The sequence below is a fragment of the Heliangelus exortis genome, chromosome 1, assembly GCF_036169615.1.
Source record: "Heliangelus exortis chromosome 1, bHelExo1.hap1, whole genome shotgun sequence".
Classification (NCBI taxonomy): Eukaryota; Metazoa; Chordata; class Aves; order Apodiformes; family Trochilidae; genus Heliangelus; species Heliangelus exortis.
Genome location: NC_092422.1, coordinates 122026650 through 122044388, shown reverse-complemented (window position 1 = coordinate 122044388; position 17739 = coordinate 122026650). Strand labels below are relative to the sequence as shown.

General features: G+C 39.1%; 1 protein-coding gene across 5 annotated transcripts in view; it reads right to left on the bottom strand.

Moving 5' to 3' along the window:
• The window catches only part of ANKS1B (ankyrin repeat and sterile alpha motif domain containing 1B), a 414385-nt gene that overhangs the window by 82987 nt on the left and 313659 nt on the right, over positions 1–17739 (bottom strand). Inside the window, exon 1 of one of the 5 annotated variants that reach the window (XM_071764221.1) lies at positions 5660–5872. The exons of the other annotated variants lie outside the window; for them this stretch is intronic. The gene's annotated coding sequence lies outside the window, so the exon portion shown is untranslated. Of the gene's footprint in view, positions 1–5659; positions 5873–17739 lie in introns of those variants that run through there. 5 annotated transcript variants of the gene reach the window in all.

Sequence of the window (17739 nt, the reverse complement as noted above, 5' to 3'; positions counted from 1 at the left end):
AAAGCCTAAAAACAATAAGATGACCACAAATTACAGCAGTAAAACTTTTATAATTAAAGCTGTTCCTACTATACATGTATACACACATACATACACACACACACACACACACACATATTTAATATAATCAACCTTGATAAACACTGGAATAGACTTTGCATTTTCCTGTATTAGGAATAATTACAGCCAGCCATTTTTGTGGCTTCTCAATTTACCAGTGGCTTTTACCATCATTAGCAATACTTAGAAATAAAAGATACTTAGTGTTACAGGGTTCTTCACTGAACAGATAACATGAAAAAGAAAGAAATCATCTTCAGTATACCCTTGGAAAAAGAGACTTATATTCTCACTGACATCTTTGCAAAACCTTTACTTCAAAGTGTACAAAACCAGCCAAGGTGGCATACGTGCAAATTCCCAGTCTGCAGTCTGGAGGACCAGTCAACTAAATGAAGAGTTTATATGATCATCCACAGTTGGACAAGCAAAACAAGTGCTTATCACCTTTATGCTTCACTTTCTTCAAATGTATTAAAAAACTAAATGTTTATTCCCCACTGTAGAGAAGCACTGCCTGGGAAAAAAAGTACTTCAGAAATTAAACAATGGACTAAAATCTGCTGTTGAACAAGAAAAATTCCCTACTGACTTCACCTACTATTACTGCAGCTACTATTAAACTTGCCCTTTTTACAGAATCAGAACTTAAAAACATTCTAAACAATAGCCAAAGCTCTTTGGATGTTTGCTGACTGCAGCAAACACCGACAGAATGAAGAAGAAAAACCAACTACATCTAACAAACCTCATACAAATAACCTTGGATTTCCAGCATCAAAAAGCTGGAAAAACATAAGTAAAGGGACATATCCCTGTTTTAACACATCCCAGTTACTCGTGTCTAGAAAGAGCAGACTCCAAAGGAAAAGGCCTGGGAGAAAGAACTTCCATTTCAAGCCTTCTTTTTTTCCCCACCATTTATTTTTGTGTACTGTTCATAAGCACAGAACATGTGTGATACATTTAAAAAATAGGTGGCTACAATTAATTCTAGACCAGTTTCTGTTTGCTTGTTTGTTTGTTTGTTTTGTGGTGTGTTTTGGTTTTATTTTCCCCCACAAAAACTGCCCTTCTTTTTTGCTGGTTAGCAAGAGATCATGCAAGTCCTGGAAACAAGACAAGATATGAGTACCTACAAGGGGGAAAAAAAGTACAAGTCTTAACCATCTGCAGTGTGAACACATCCCAGCATTGAAGACAATATGTTAATATTAAGCAATTGCCCTTAAGTCATAGTGCAGCCAGAGACTTTGAAAGATCCTCAGATACACTGTCCTTCCTCATCATCACTTCTGATCCAGATGTATGTGAAGGATTTGACTTTAACACAATCTCAGTTCTAAGTCCATGGATATATTGGGATGCAAGTTCTAACGAAAAAGAGACAAATGCTGGGTATCATCATTACACTGATAACACAGCAGCCTATATGTTCTTGCAGTTTCTCTATAGGTATCACAAAGATACTATCCAACCTCACGTAACTTGCAAAGCAAGGACTATGCAAATATCCTCTTTCTTCAGGAAAGGCATTGCAAAACTCTCCAAGATGTTCCACGGTCAAATGAGTTAGAAATATCCCACTAGTAGGACAGTGGGATATTGAAGGCAGTAAGTAAGGAATGGAGAAAGACCAGATGTGATCCTGTATTTTTTCCTTTGTGCTTGAAACATTGCCATGACAATAAGAACATTTTCCACTCTGTTATTGAAGGACAGAGATAGTCTCGAGGAGGTCTGCCAGCACTTCTCAACCAGAATCACTATTCTTTTACCATGGAAGAAAGGCTCTGATGATTTCTCATTAACATATTTGTTCAACACTAGTATCAACACATCTTTACCCTGCAACTAACATGGAGTTGGGCACAAATGCCATTTGCAATGTTGCAAGGTACTTCAGACAAATTCAATGGGGTGTGTGTGTGTGTGTGTGTGTGTGTGTGTGTGTGTGTGTGACAACGTCAATAAGATTCTTCCCTTCCTTTAAATCTATGCTCAAGCTTGTAAGAGTGCATCCAGACCAAGTTTAAGGTTTTCAAAAATAATCTTTGGAGACAGGAAGAAATGTTTCCTAGTTGGTTGAAGGGTATTTATAAAAATTCTATTGCTTCAGAGTACATGAACAGAAAGGCAGAAAAAAATCTCAACATCAGGAGTCTCCTCTTTTTTCTAGACTTCTGAGTAGTATATAACTCCGTGTCTAAACCAGTATGACCACTGAAAATTTCCCAACAATGCCCCCCTGTCTTTACACATAATCTGTAAAACCAGATGATCTCTGAGAGCAATTCAAACAGGAGAGCAGGATGATAATGTATAAACTTTTAAGAATAAGGTATGAGAAAACCTGCATCTTTGAATCTCACAGTTCAATTTAACTCAATTTAACGCACTCAAACATTCTACCAAGATCCTCACATTTAGAAGCTTTTCTCCTGAAAGGCAAAATATACAGAGATTATGGATACAGGTAGCAATCAAACTAAGATAACAAAATGCTTTCCCTAGCTTTATTACCTTGTCAAAGTGAGGTTTATCTAGAGCATAACCCTTTGATACTTAGAACCAAAACTACAGTCTTTTAGACAAGCTGGCATAATTGGCACATGGACTAAAAGATCAAGTATATGTAGCCCTCTGTTATTGCCTACACAATGGGAAAAATTACATTGAATTGCGAAGGCTGGTATAATTCTCAGAAGGTGTCATTCTCCAGAATTTGACTGTGATTTCTTAAAAATAAGCTTGTCGCTCATATAACTGTGAAGACAACACTGAAAATGTGGACTAGTATAAACCAGTGCGTTCCCAAATGTGAAAACAACCCCCAATCGTATTTCTCAGAGTAAAAACTGGCCAGTTCATCACAATTGTTGATTTGGAAGACTAATGCAATTTTTCAACATTTAGTAAGCAAACCATTGTGATAATACAATGTCAGGAAAAAACCCCAACCCTCTGGCTTTATAAATGTCATATAGTCATGTTTGGTATTTGGCAAATCAATATGACTCGACCCAGAATGATACCAATCACCCTCATCTCTGCTTTAGCTTCCAGTCTGCAGATCAGATCTCTTAGAACCAACAGCCAAGAGAGCTTAAGTCCAAGGCTTACAGGCAGTTTCTCAGCGTGCTCAAAGCAAGGAAGAAGCTTACTATTTGTGAAAAATATTATTCAATATGCCCACCATTAACAATTCAAAACAAACGTCCTTACCAAAATGCCAGTTGCTCAATGTTAAAACAGCAAATTCTGCATCCTCCTGATGAGAAAAAAATAAAATGAACGTTTCCAACATGGAGTTCTCTTTCCTCAAACATTAAAATGTCTTGCTCTTGGAATGCAAGTCAAATCATGATTGACCTGGGTCACAGCTCCCTCCTCAAAATCATCAGTAGCAAAACTCTTACCTACATCCAATCTGCTTTAGTTTCTTAGTTCAGTGCAGCCTTCTTTGATGGCAGTTTCACTGACAGCTCTGTTTCTAATTTGCACATTCTCTACCCTTCCTTTTTAACTCCATGTGCTCACTTCCAGTTAGGTGTCATTCCCTCTCTCCCCCAGAGAAAAACGCTAAGAGGAAAAGTATCAGGCTCTCAGCTTTCTGAATTAATTTTGGGGTACTGCATTAAATGCTTTCTAAGAATGAATATGTATAGTATATTTTAATTTGCCTTCTTACTGGACAAATTGAACTCTTCCTGACTATCAAATTTCCTTTCTCTGGAAAAAAAATAAAATATAAAGGAACTCACCAATATTACCAAAAGCAGAGCTTATTTGGAACACATCAACAAGTTCTTTCAGTTTTCATCTGTCAACCATTTGCACAAACGCTTGAAATGGAACTTCTCAGGTATGCAAGGTTAAGAGGGTCTGCAAGCGACTGCACAACCCCACCTTGTATGAGTTATAGACACATATCAAAAAGAACACATCTCTCAGTGAACAAGTGCCACCAGACCAAAATTCATGAGCTAAAACCACTTACTCTCCATTAGTTTCAGAGTTATCACTGACATTTTTAGGATGCTATCAGAATGGAGATTAACTCGTTATGGTAATTACACATGGTGAGAACAAGGTTTCATACTTGGCAACAAATTATCAACTTTATAGAAATGCTTCAGATTTGTACTCTAATTTATTCAGGAAAAAATGTTCCCATTATCACACAAATATCTTCCACAGAATCTGGGGGTTTTGTGGTTTTTTTGCAGATTATTGTATTTTATATATTGGTATATAGAGAAGATAAACCAAACTGGTCCTTAATACACATACAAATGAGAAGTTACTATCCATTATGTCAGGGTCTACTTTAACACTAGTTTGTGTCTTAATAACGAAAGAAGTTTAAATGTTCTTTAAGAAACCATTACGATACATTTTACCAGTAATCCTGCCACAGACGGACACTAGTTTTCCTCATTAATGCTGCTGCTGTCAGGAATGGCATGGAACACACCTTAATTTCGTGCATGTGGCCATACATTTCCACTGCTTACAGAAAGAAGGAATTTTTCAAGGCACATGGCAACATGCATTAGTCCACATGCGAAAAATCCTCAGGAAAAAACGTTACTGCACGTGTACAGCAAACTGAGTTCCAAAATAAAATCTCATGTCTCATTTTTTCTCTCCCAATACCAATGCTGCCTTCTTGCTGTAAGGTAAAATAACTGTTCACGAAGACGTATTTTTCAAACATGAGCCTTTTCAGACACTGAAGCATAAACCACCGTTCTGATCTCTACACACTTCTGTTTCTCAAACCTGTTTTTTGTCGATGTTTTTTTTTGTTTGTCTGTTTGTTCGAATTTTCTTAAAACAGCCGCAGCACTTCGCTCAAGTACCGTTCCTTAAATAACCGAAAGGACAAACAGCGGTTCCTTGAAGCCGAGATCTCTCGTTTGGCAAGTTTTAAGACCAGAGCACATCACAGCCAAGTTCAGAGACCCCGGGAAACAGAGGTTGGCAATGCCAATGCTGCCACAACCCCCCCGACAGCAGCAGCTGCAGGCTCTGCGCGCCCCGGCACTGCACACCAGGTGGATGCCCACTTTCTCCCCCATCCCCGAGATGCTGGGAACGCGGGGAAGGAGCAGACCCGGGGCTTGGGAGGGCTGCCCCGGGGCACCTTCCTCCTCTTAGCACACCGGCCCGGTGACAACTCACCAGCCAAGAGCATCGGCTCCGTCAGACGGCTGCAACTCCGGTCGCCCCGCTGACCACCGTTGCCCCCGCCGACCCCCGCCCGCCCCGAGAGCGCGGCGCCCCGCAGCGCCGCCGGGAGGGAGCCTCCGCCCGCCCCGGCTCCGGCGGAGAGGGCACCGGAGAGGCGAGGGCTGACATAATCCTGCGAAAGCAGCAACCGCAGGCGCCGCCGACTCCCTCCCTCCCGGCCGGCCCCCGGGGTCCGCTGCCGGCGCTTCCCCTCCTCGGAGCAGGGGGCCCTCGCTATGTCCCCGTCCCCCGTTCCCCGCTCCGGGGCTTCACGGCGGGGCAGGGGCGGCGCCCGATGGCCCCGTGCCCGGCCCCCCGTGCGCGCCCAGGGCTCGCCCAGCCCTCCCCTGCCCCCCGGTCTCACCTCGGAGCGACGGCGGTAGCGGGATGAGCTGCCGAGCCCGGCGGGGGCGGGGAGGGAGGGAAGGGAGAGGGGAGGGAAGGGGGCCCCGACGTCTGCTCCGCAGCCGCTACCCCTCCGCGCTCAGCATCTTCCCCGCGCCCCGCGGTGAGTCAGGCAGGGAGAGCGCCGCGGCGCCGCGCACACCGGAGCCTCCGCTGCCCTCCCCGTCCAGCCGCCGCCGAGCGCGTCCCCGCTCCCGACCCCCCCGCTTGCCGCGGGGGCGCGCCCGCGCGTGCTCCGGGCCGCGCTGACCGGGGAGGCAGAATAAGGGGGGGTGAGGGGGGGAGGGAATTTGGGGGAAGAAGGGAGGCGGGGCGCGGGGGCGCGCAGGGAGAGGGGAGCGCGCGGGCGCGCTCACCGCGTCTCGGTGCGGTCCCGGTGCCGCGCGGGCTGCGGCGGGCGGGGAAGTGCCGCGGCGCCTCCCCCCCCCCTCCAGCCTCCGCCGTTACTATGGATATGGGGGCCCACCCGCGCAGGCCGGGCCGGAGTGGGGCCGGGAGGAGCTGCCGGAGGCAGCCGCTGTCCCGGGCCTGCGGTGAGGGGCCGGGGCGTCCCGGGGGCCAAGGGAGCTGCCATCGAAACTCGGTCCCTGCCGCCCGTTGGCGAACACCTTCCTTGGCAGAGACACTTTTTTTTTTTTTTTTTCTTTTTTTTTTTTTAATACTAAATACATCTCAGCAGAGCTCGAATTCCTGCCGTAACACGAGCAAATAAGCATCCCACAGGATTGTTGACTTCGGTAACTGCATCCCATTAAGCGGCACCCGCGCTGTCTAATAAGGGAAATAAAATACAAAAGATAACGCCTCTGTAATTTAACTTTACAAAATGTCAGAGGGGAGGGGTTGCACTTTCAGTCCCCCATGGCGGCTCTTATCTCTTTGCTTCCCCGACTAAGTTAGACGCTGAATGGCTGAGCGCATTATCTGACAAGCTCAGCCAGTGGAAGCTGGAAGAAACATTTTACCAAGTCAAAAAATGAGCAGGTAAAGGGATCCGGAGTGTACGGTTTCTAATGCCGGCTGCATTTCTTTGGCCTGCTCCCAGCAGACCCATCCAAGCAGCCAGCCAGTGAGGTGCCCCTGGCCCTCTCATCCTGCCTTTGGAGCTACCAAGCTTCAAGGAGGACCGTCTCTTCCATCTTCTGTGATATAAAAAGCTTAAAAAAAAAAATAAATTAAGAGTGTCACTCTCTGGGCACAGTTTTACACAACCAGTTCACAGCGCTGAACCTCACAGTGATTTTCAGCCTCTGCAAGAAGAGGACCATGGACAAATGGATGTAGAAGCTGTAGACCCAATAACACTGGCAAGAAAAACTTTCCAAGCACGCTGAAGTCCATGGTCTGAATTTCTCACAGAACTCATACTGACTAAATTTTGACAGACTAACTAACTAGATTGTTCAAATAATTCTCTAAAAGTTTGTGCTAATTTTTTTTGCTTTCAACAGATCTGACAAGTTCTGCATTATAATAACTTGACTCTTTTGTTAGAGATAAGTATTTGCTAATTTGAACTGCTTTGCTGATAACCATACCCTTAGTGGTTGATACTCTATCAAGGGATCTAGAAAGTCAGCACTAGATAAAATTAATTCTTGTTTGCAAGTAGACAAGTGATCCTTCCTAAGAGCAAAATAAAGTGATTTAAAATACTTAACAGGACTGCTTTTACTAATCTTAGAGCCAAATATGTTGATTTTGAATTTCCTGAATAGGGGCTATGTGGATTTACTCCCTCCCATAGGTTACTATAAGTACACATAAGACAAATAATTTTCAGATACCGAGGTAAAATAATTCTTTAGGTATGTGTACTGAGCAAGCAAAATTATATTGTGAGTGCAATATGTAAACAAAAATCTATTAGAAATATGAATATTAAATTACTATTAGAAATATTACTAGAGATTCCTATTATACTTGCCCAAATGAGATGCCAGAAGACCCTGTAGTAGGCCAAGGGTGAGTATACAGGTGAGAAAGGAAGTGGGGGAGAGTAAGAGTCACAAAAGTCTGTTATTGGAATGATGTGCTACACATAGTCCTTGAAGGAAGTTAAGCATGCAATGAAGACTAGGCACTTGGTAAAATATATGTACATAATTCTGATGATATATAACTTGGCTGAGACTGTAATACTTCCAACAGTGCTGTAACAAATTAGTACCAAGGTAATATAGTAGGTGAAGATAGATGAAGAAGCTGTGCTAGCTTGAGTAAGAAGTAGGTACTTAAGTTTAAAGTGGAAAAGAGAAAGAAAGTTATCATATTTTGAATATAGACAGCTACCAGAAGGCTGTTTTAAGCAGGGAAGTCTCATGAGGGGTTTACTGCCAGTCCTGCAAGCTGGCTTTATTTTCAGCTCTGGGTCAGCACTCAGAGGATGGGATCTTGCTGTATAGGACAAACACCTGATAGTTTAAATATCCTAGAGAAGAAGAGTTACAAACTAGAAAGAAATCTAGATATTATACTAAAACTGGAGTTGTCTCTACATTTCTTTTAATTCCAGTCTCATAATTAGAAGGTCAGGTGGCTGTGTTTCAGAATAAGTCAGAACTATTTTTGATTTTTATTCTTAAATTTGTACTGGAGAGAAGTCCAAAGAAGCTGATAAATTTGGGCTATAGAATCTCCTTGAAAATAGCCAGTCTAAGTGAGATTGTGTGGACATGCAGTTATTGTGGGACCCATAGCCATATCCCATATTTATGAAGACAGTGTCTCTGAGAGCAGAAGAAAGCACAGAGGAGTTCCTGAGATAGTACAGGTTTGAAGCATTTTGTCTTTCTTTATTTCACTAAAAGGACCCCAGAAGTAAGGAGGCATTACAACCCAGGTTGGTAGATATAAAAATATTTTCTAAAAGACCATATAGAATCTAGTTTGAAGCCTCTGTAATGTGTCATATAGTATACATACAGGAGTATAACATGGTTTCAAGTAGGTTAATGATTCTTGAAATCTTCAAAAAGAAATACACGAAAAGTACATAGATCAATTTTACTCTTGTGACCACAATGGTTACTCTACCTTTGAATGACTAGGAAAGAAAATAAAAGAGATGAATAGACAGATACAATCTAATGTGTGAGTAGAATGCAGAGCAATGAAATAGAGTGAAAATCTGCTTAATCTTGACTAAGAAATATACAAACTGGAATATTGCCTCACAACCCTAGAATAGAGTATTTGCTTTCTAATAATTGGATAACTACACAGTGGGCCATGAAGTGAGTGTATGTGAATGTTAGTGTGCATGATTTTACCAGGAAAAGGAATAACAGAGTGTTGAAATTTAGGAGACACCTGATTGGCTGGTTGGTGGTTTTCGTATAGAAAAAGAAGATGTGAAATCACAAATGTTGTTTTGTTCTATCATCTTTCCTGTAAATGTGCTATTTTTAAAAGTTGTAAGTCCCAGAGAAAGGGAGGAATGGAGAAGGCAGATTGAGAAAATTAATTTTGATCTGGAAAGTCTAGTTAGCCCTAAAGTACCATCAGATCAGCTTTGAAGAGAAAGGAAACTTCCCTTGACTTTAGAAATTCTTGTGTATGCATGCAGGGTGTATATGAACACTAAATATGTGGCTTCAAATGTATTTTTAATGGTACTGTAAGATTAACATGCATATTTTAAAAAATATGAATACTGGTAATGTGTCAAAGGCTTTGTTACACATAATTACTGTATTGTAATGATGACCATAATATATCTATTATGGTCATTATGGCACTATTCAAATACTGGATAAAAATGGTCTACATCTGATACTCTGTAAAATTTGTCAATATATTATGAACAGATTGATAGCAGAATTAGAAAGTAGAGTGATCAGAAAAAAGAAGGAAATAAAAAGTTACACAGTATCATTACTAGGCATCCTAATTTATGAACAGATGTAGTTTCTTCATCACTGACATGATCTATTGAAAATACTGATTTTTTTATTTGGAAAATATAGTTTGAGCATTTTTTCCTGGACTGGTATGTTTTAAATAAGGAAAACAAAACTAAATGTTCAATTTGAATAACCACTTTTTTTTTTTTTTTTTTTTTCTTTTTTTTTCTTTTCTTTTTCCCCCGTGTAAACCACAAAGAAGTACTATCTGTCCAAATCAGTGACTTTCTCACAGGCTCTGTAGCTAAGTTTTTTACGTTCTCCCAGAAGGGTAGAGTCCCTCAAGGTCTGTCTTTCACTTCACTATGAGATTTCTTCTGAACAAGAGCCATCTTGAATCAGAGGAGTCACTATACTACAAACTATTATGAAGTATGTCTATGGAGATTAATCCCATGTGAAAATGAGTGCAGTAGGCTATTAAACTAGAACACTACTATCTTGTTTTGACTGAAGATTCAAAACAAACATCTGGGTATGTCCAAGTTATACTGTTTCAGCATATTTCCACCATTAAACATTTTTGTATTCCAGTTTCTAGCCATGAATCAGAGTTAAAATACATTTCAAAGTTATGGCATATTCACTGGATGATAAAATATTTATTATTTTAAGAAAAAATCTTTTCAAATAGGAAGTAATCAAAGACAATATATACAATGTAAAAATGTAAAACCACATTTATGATTCAGAAAATTCCTATCCTTTAGAGCCAGAAGGGATTGCTACATAATAAATGCAAAGCAAAGGTACCATGACCTTTAATTCTCTCCCCAGGATCAAATATAAATTGATCCTATCTTAATATTTCACACTACTGCAAAAGAGAGAAATGTGTGTTTTTTCTATATTAAGACACCGGAATGCCATGCTGTGAGACAATTTGTGGCAAAGGGGATGATCTAAGGAACCTGCCTTAGGTCAGGAACACAGGAATATGCAAAAAAGACAATAACATATGCACAGCTGGGCTCACCAGAACAACACCAGATCTTGCTCTTCTCTGGTTACACTCAACAGACATGAGTAAATCAGGGGAGAGAACTTCAGGATTCTCCTGATTGCTGTCCCTCTTATCATCGCTCTCAATCCCCCTTTAAATTGGCCTTTTCCTCTTCCTTGTTTTTAGGGTTCCCTTTGGGCTCCAATGTTATTTTTCATTCATGCTGGCAAAGCACATGTTGAATACTGAGCAAGATGGCTCTGCAGTACTCGGCAGTGATTAAAGATCAGAGAATTGTCCAGAGACACAATATTTAGAAGGATGTGCAGTGGCCAAGGAAGCTGCGTAGACTGTAGCCAAACAGAGATGCTTGGGAAACAAGATATAAGTGGGATTATAGATTCCAGCAAGTGCCATCCAGAGGTAAATGACATAACAGGAACTGTCTACAAATAATTAAAGGCATGTCGTAAAGTAGGACACTTTTTGGATTAATCAAAGACGACCAAGGAACTCATTTAACATGTAAAAGGGAAAATTTAGGTTACACCCTAGAAACGGCTGTATAATATCTGAAAAAAAAGAAGAGTTCATATATGAAACAGACTGGGCCATCACTAGCTGAAAGTGAAAACTGTCCAGGAAGTCTCTTTTAAGAATCCTGTGCTATCTAAGAGAAAGTATCAGGTGACCCCTAGAGGTCATCTCAAGCCCAAGCAACTCTGTAGCTACAATAACCCACGGCTTTTGTTAAAAGGCAGCAAAAAATATGAGACTAATTTACACCTTTGTATTGTACAAACTTATGCTGCGTTTTAACCATCCCTCTAGGCACTCTAGACATTTACCACTGTGTATTCAAGCTATTTATTTTCATAAATGTTTTTCTTCAAATACTGCTAAGGATGTTAGTACAACCATATAATATGAACAGAAAATGGTGACTTGTGGGCTTGAGTGAATAAAAAGCAGGCTGAAAAGCCAAATTATAAAATAATACATTTGGCTTTGTAAATAACACCTTTTACAAGGCTGTACAAATTAAATAAAAATTGCTATAACATTGAATTGTATATGACAGTGACTACTCCAGTCCCCACTCTTGCAATATGCATTGCAGTGAAACAGCCCCAGCATGCTGCAAAGCTCAGTCCCTGGCAACTGGCAGTGGATGTTGCATATTTTCACCCATTTAAAAACATTCCTAAGAAATTACATTTTCCACTCTCCATTTCATATTTTTTTCTTTGGAGATCTTACAAATTTCTCATTTCTAATGAATATTTGTGGACAATGGGAATGCACTTATTTCATTTTAAATGCTGCCTTTTCCTCCTAAATATGCATTATTCAGTGACAATTTTAGCAATTACATTTCTGTCAAGGTAGAATCTTGTAGATGCTTCAACTATTTTTTTTAATAGCATTCATAATTACACATCCAAATTATTTCTTGAATTCAGCATAGTATTAAGCACAAAGGTCAGAAGGGCTGTTAATTAGCTGCTAATTAGATCTGAAGGTCTGATAGTCCTCATGAATATGGTTCCAGCCTTATATCAGCACTCTGTGATGTGCATGGCAGTAGGAATATCGAAAGGGCCTCAAACACAAAAATCTCTCAGAAGATGAAGATCTGACATCATTCTCTGTCTGTTTATGTGTGATAGAGAAAATGGACACATTAGAGGGTGGAGTTTCTATGAAATGGATTTAACTGCCTGGAAGGAGACATAAGCAAGGCAACCAGGCCATTTCAGGATTTTTGTTGTCAAAATTCCGTCAGATGATAAAGTACCCCCCCTCACAATTTGGAAAAAACTATAGAAGAGTTTAGCTGGCTGTACATATTAGCTTGATACACCTGTTTTATGTCAGTTTTTAATTGTACCAGTATCTATATGAATGACACAAGTACACACCAAACTGCAAACTCTAAGTGGAGGAAAAGGTAATTCTTTGGTAATCCATCTTTCTGGACAGTTTAGTCTGAAAGATTTTTGATCCAACAGCCTGAAATCTACCCACACATGTGGGGTCCAATACAGCCTCATCTACAGCATTCAAAGGGCTATGATCTCCTTTTGGTAAGAGATTTTTTTAGGCATTCTGTTGCCTTTGTGGTGTTTCAGGCAGAATAGGGCAAAATAATAGCAGGTTTGAGCCTGTTTATGGTGGATACCAGCTTGATTGTATGCATTTGAATCTGAACATGCTAGCAAGAGACCCTGCTTATTTTTTTTCCTTCAGAAATGAATTATTTTGATGGTTATTTTTCACTAGAATATAGGAAGCTTCACTAGTTCCAGTTTTCATCTTCACCTACAAATCTATAATACAGATGGCAGGTGGTGATAATGAAATAAGAACTTTCAGGGTATCAGAAAAGGTAGCTCTGGGATAAACAGCATTTTGAAGTTGTTTTTCAATCTGGAGCATGAAATCAAGCTGCTTCTGTTTACCATTGATAAAGGCAGTTTTGTTGTTGATAAATAAATAGAATGTGTATAACCTTTTGCAGCATTTAAATAATGGATAAATCAACTGGAATTTACTCAAGTAAAGCCCTGTGTCTTCTCAAATAATGGCACCATTTAGAGGCCAAATCGCTAAAGCCAATTATAACATGAAATAATTTTAAAGAATATATTTAATTCTGCTAAAATAACCTAACAATCTTAAATAAACATACTGAGCTCAGATAGAAAATGTCAGCATTTGTAATACTTTCTAATTCTAAACAATTGTTTTCCATAATACCTTGCTTTTTTTCCACATGCACACCACTACAGACCTCAGCAATTAAATAGTGGAGTTACAGAACAGAATAAAATTACTGTTTACCAATCTGGAGTGGAGTATACTGATTAAAGCAAGTGGGCCATGCCACTGCAGCAGCCTAAAAGAGTTACACAATTAATGAAAAGCAAAACACTTTTCTTAAGGCTGAGTCTAGAGAGGAACACAGCATTCCTGGATAAAAATAGAGGGGAAAATATGCTAATAGCTCAGTTAAGATGCTCAATCTTAACTGTCTGTTTTTGGTAGAGAATTGAGGTGAAGAAAACTTTTTCCTGCAAAACTTACACTGTGAAAATTTACTTTTCTGACACCAGTACGGTCAGACCTAACTATCATAGGTTTGAGTTTCCAGAATTACAGGTTTCATATGAAAGGGTAACTTCTGCTGGTAATTTTAGAAATAAAAAATAAAGCATATTTCCTTATCTCTTTTAGCAGAATGGAAGCTTATTTGCTGCTCCACATTTTTCATGTTCCAGGGCAAAAATGAAGTCCCTTCCTTACCTTTCCCCATGTTCTTTGTTATCTGCATTACAGTAATGTCTAATGGCAGACTTCAGCTATTTCTCTAGCCAAACCTATTGCCAAATATTCAATAAAACCCCCAAAACTGTAACTAAGTAAGTAGCCTTGTGAATTTCAGTGACCGCCCATTCATATTTACAGTTACACACGTATCTGAGGTACGGAATAAATAAGAAATAAAGGAAAGAAAAGGATGGCAGCATCAGAGTAAGAGTCTGTCTTAAAAATATGTGGTCAGCAAAGGATACTTTAAATTAGATCTTAAGCAATGGCAGCAGCAGCAAAGGCTAATAACATTGCCTGACTAAGATTTGAGCAAAGATTTGCCATAAGCAAGAACTCCAGGCCAGGGCTGGAGTGGTCTTCATGAAGCAGAAGATTGCCCTTCCAGGAAGAAACTAATGCACAGAGAGAAACTGTATGATTCATTTTCACTGAAATACTTTGGTGTATCAGGTTTAGAAAAATGAAGGCAATCATAAATAATATTTTGTGTTCTTACTCTCCAAGCAAGACTGCTGAGGAAAAAATACTTCAGTTCAGTTAACTAATTGCTACTAAAGTTCTCTAATGAAGCCAGTTCTGAGATATGAAAGGAAAAAAATCTTTCTTCCAGAAGGAACTTGCAGTAAGAGAAGTTTCCCTGAAAAAAGAAGTTCCTGATCCTGATGGAAACACTGGCTCAGTGAGACAGCTTAAATACTACTGTAAGACATTCTGGGTGTGTCAAATGACAAGGAATTCCCTAGAACGTTTCAATGAGTGTTGACTGAGCATCATTTTTTTACAGTCTAGTCAGCTGTTCAACACTTCTACCTGTCTTTCCTGAAAATGTCTCTTGGCTTATAAGTATCTGAACATGGTTGGTCCTGGAATCAGTGATTCCATCTGAGGCCACAGCCACATATTTCTTAGAGCTGTGAAGCAAAGGTTTAATAACATCACGAGTGTCAGAGTGGTTAGAAAACAGCTAATGACAACTTGATACACAGCAGACTTTTTCAATATCCTCATCTCAGCGTTTACGAGATCTTTTCTTCTGAATATTAGGGAAAAGAGTTCTAAGACAGTCCAAGCAGACAGTCTGCACATCGCTGCAGCATGCACAAAGAAATTTCAGTGTGGAACAAAAACTTATTTTTTTTTTTTTTAGTATTATATTTCTCCCCTCTCGGTCCCCTCCCTTAAAGAGCAACCATCCCTAACTGTGCTCTGCCAAAACCAAGGAACTGAAGAATGTATCACGTTTTTTCTGGGTCATATTTGCCTTCCTGGTAGGCCTCTACAAAATGATGAAAGGATGAAAATGCTGAAGTGCTTTATATTTTTAGAGATTATCATAGGTTACAGTCAGCTGGAATCATAGTTAAACAGTGTTTCAATTTATCATTTGAATTGTGCAATTGTCGGATATTAATAATTGCAGTCTTCTTTATTGTGATGGATCTTCTGCTAGTAAAACCCAGACCAATGCATGGAATGCTTCTGGTGGTTTCATGAATGTTGCTCTTCCTTGTGAGTAAATAACAAATTAGTATACAAACCACAGGCCAGATTATATAAACATTATACCTAATTACTTGCAGTTAGAGGACGAGTATTTTGCAAAAGTTTCCCAGAAAACTATTATATTTTGGTGACTTACACTTATTTGGCTAATTTGCTTCACTTTATTCAATAGATTACCTAAATTGTGTCATTCTCATACTTCTTTCATTTGATACAGCATTAACTCTTAGATTATTACAATTGTTTGTTACTTCCCTTCTTTTTCTGCCTATTCTACTCATAAATACATTCTCTGATTTGCACTTAAGCCTTATTTAGAAAGTTGTTTTAATGTAAAATAAATCAATTTGCAGTAATGTTAAAACATGCAAAGTGAGTATATCCCAAATAACTGGAGCAACACCTGATCTTAATTACATGTCAGAATTTATGGAAGTTTCTGATGAGGTATTAAGGAGTTTGTTGAAAACCCACTAATATTTTACCACTTCTACTAATTTACTAGAATTTTAATTATTACATCTATCTGGAAACATTTTAATAAAGGAATATGTACACGCATAAGTAGTTATTCTGTCATGTCAATCAAAGGGATTAAATTTCAGTACTGATAAAATATAAAAACACTGCAAAAAAGGCTAGAGCTTCTCAATAAAATACTACAGACAAATTGTCAGCAATGAGACCCTACTCTACAGTTTTTCTGAGAATGAATACTGAAATAAACAGGACTTATTCTTTGTGTGGTTGCAGGACAGAAGCTTCAGGTTGTGAATTACCAACAGCAAAGCACAAACTGAATACAGCTGATATATTGTTGGGAATGTATTTGTCTGAAATAAATTTTTATTACATCTTCCAAACTATTAGAAGGTTTAGCCTCTTGGGAAATTTTCATTAGTTGCACAAAAATTTGCCCTTAGCCAGCTTTTTTTTTTCCAGTCTTGAGATTCCTCTCAAGAAACACTGTGTTGCTGCCGGCTTTGATCTTTGTCCCATTATTTCAGTCTCATGCTTCCTCTCAAAGAGTCTGATAATAACCACTTATGATAAAAATAATTTAACTGCCAAATGAGAACTCCCCTGATAAATGTAGACTTTCTGGATATTATTAAAAACAAGATAGAACACAGTAAAAATTACAATAAAACACACCCTTTTAATACCTGAAATAAGCAAGGCAGATTGTATAACAAAATAAAGGATTAAAAAGGAGGTCTGGAGAAAAAGAACAGTCATGATAAATATGAGCAAGAGTTACAGTACCATCACTATTGGTACAGTACATCAAGAATTAGTATAAATTGGAAAGCTGAAAATCAGTTCTTTAACAGTGAGGAAGTCTGGCCTCCAGGGTGCTTCTGCATCCAAGACACAATAATTTTCTATCCTAAAGTTCATGAAACTTTCACCCTAGAAAGGTGGTCATTCTTTCAAACGGAGACACTTAAGAGTCAATTTTTGCAAACTAGAATTGAACATGGTACATTTTTAGTATAAAAACATAACAGGGAATCTTATTATTTTTTCTTTTTTCTAAGGAACATCAGTGTAACAATATATTTACACAGGTAAGGACTTACTCATCTTTATAAGCCTGATTTCTGTCTATAGTATAATGCCACCGGCCAAGCAAAGTGTTTCAGTGTTGTGTTTCTGGATCTTTGTGTAATACTTCTAATTGTTACTCTTGTGGTCTGCTGACATATCCTTGTAATGTGTTCACTTTTCCAAACACTATGAGATACTGCATGAATGGCTTTACATTTTTGTCTAACAACAACTTTGAAAATTTGCAATAATCATCACCCATATCTCTGACCATATAAAGTATAATCTCTTTTCTTTTCTGTCTTTGACATCAGTGTTTTGGACTTTCCTTCATTAAATCGATTCACAGAAGTTAGAGCTGGAGAAAATCTTTTTAATGTCCTGCTAACTCTCTGCAAATACAAGAGCATTCCAAATATTTCCTGGTTTTTGTCCAGTCTAGATGAAAAGGTCCCAAAGTTTCCACTACTTCCACAAGTCTTATACACTATCTCCTGACTATACTTTACCTCACTGATACTTAACTCTAAGGTTTATGTGGTTCTTTTACTCATCTTATGCCTTTGCTGTAATGTATTCCTTTCTGAATACATTCACATGTATTCACAATCTGAATTTCAGATCCATTCAGCAGAATGGGCTGCCCAGGGAGGTGGTGGATTCTCCATCCCTGGACATTTTTAAAAGTGTTGTGGCACTCAGTGCCATGGTCTGGTAACCACAGTGATAGTGGACTAAAGGTTGGACTTGATGATCTCATCTTCAAACCCAGATGATTCTATGATTCTGTGATGCTTCTTAATA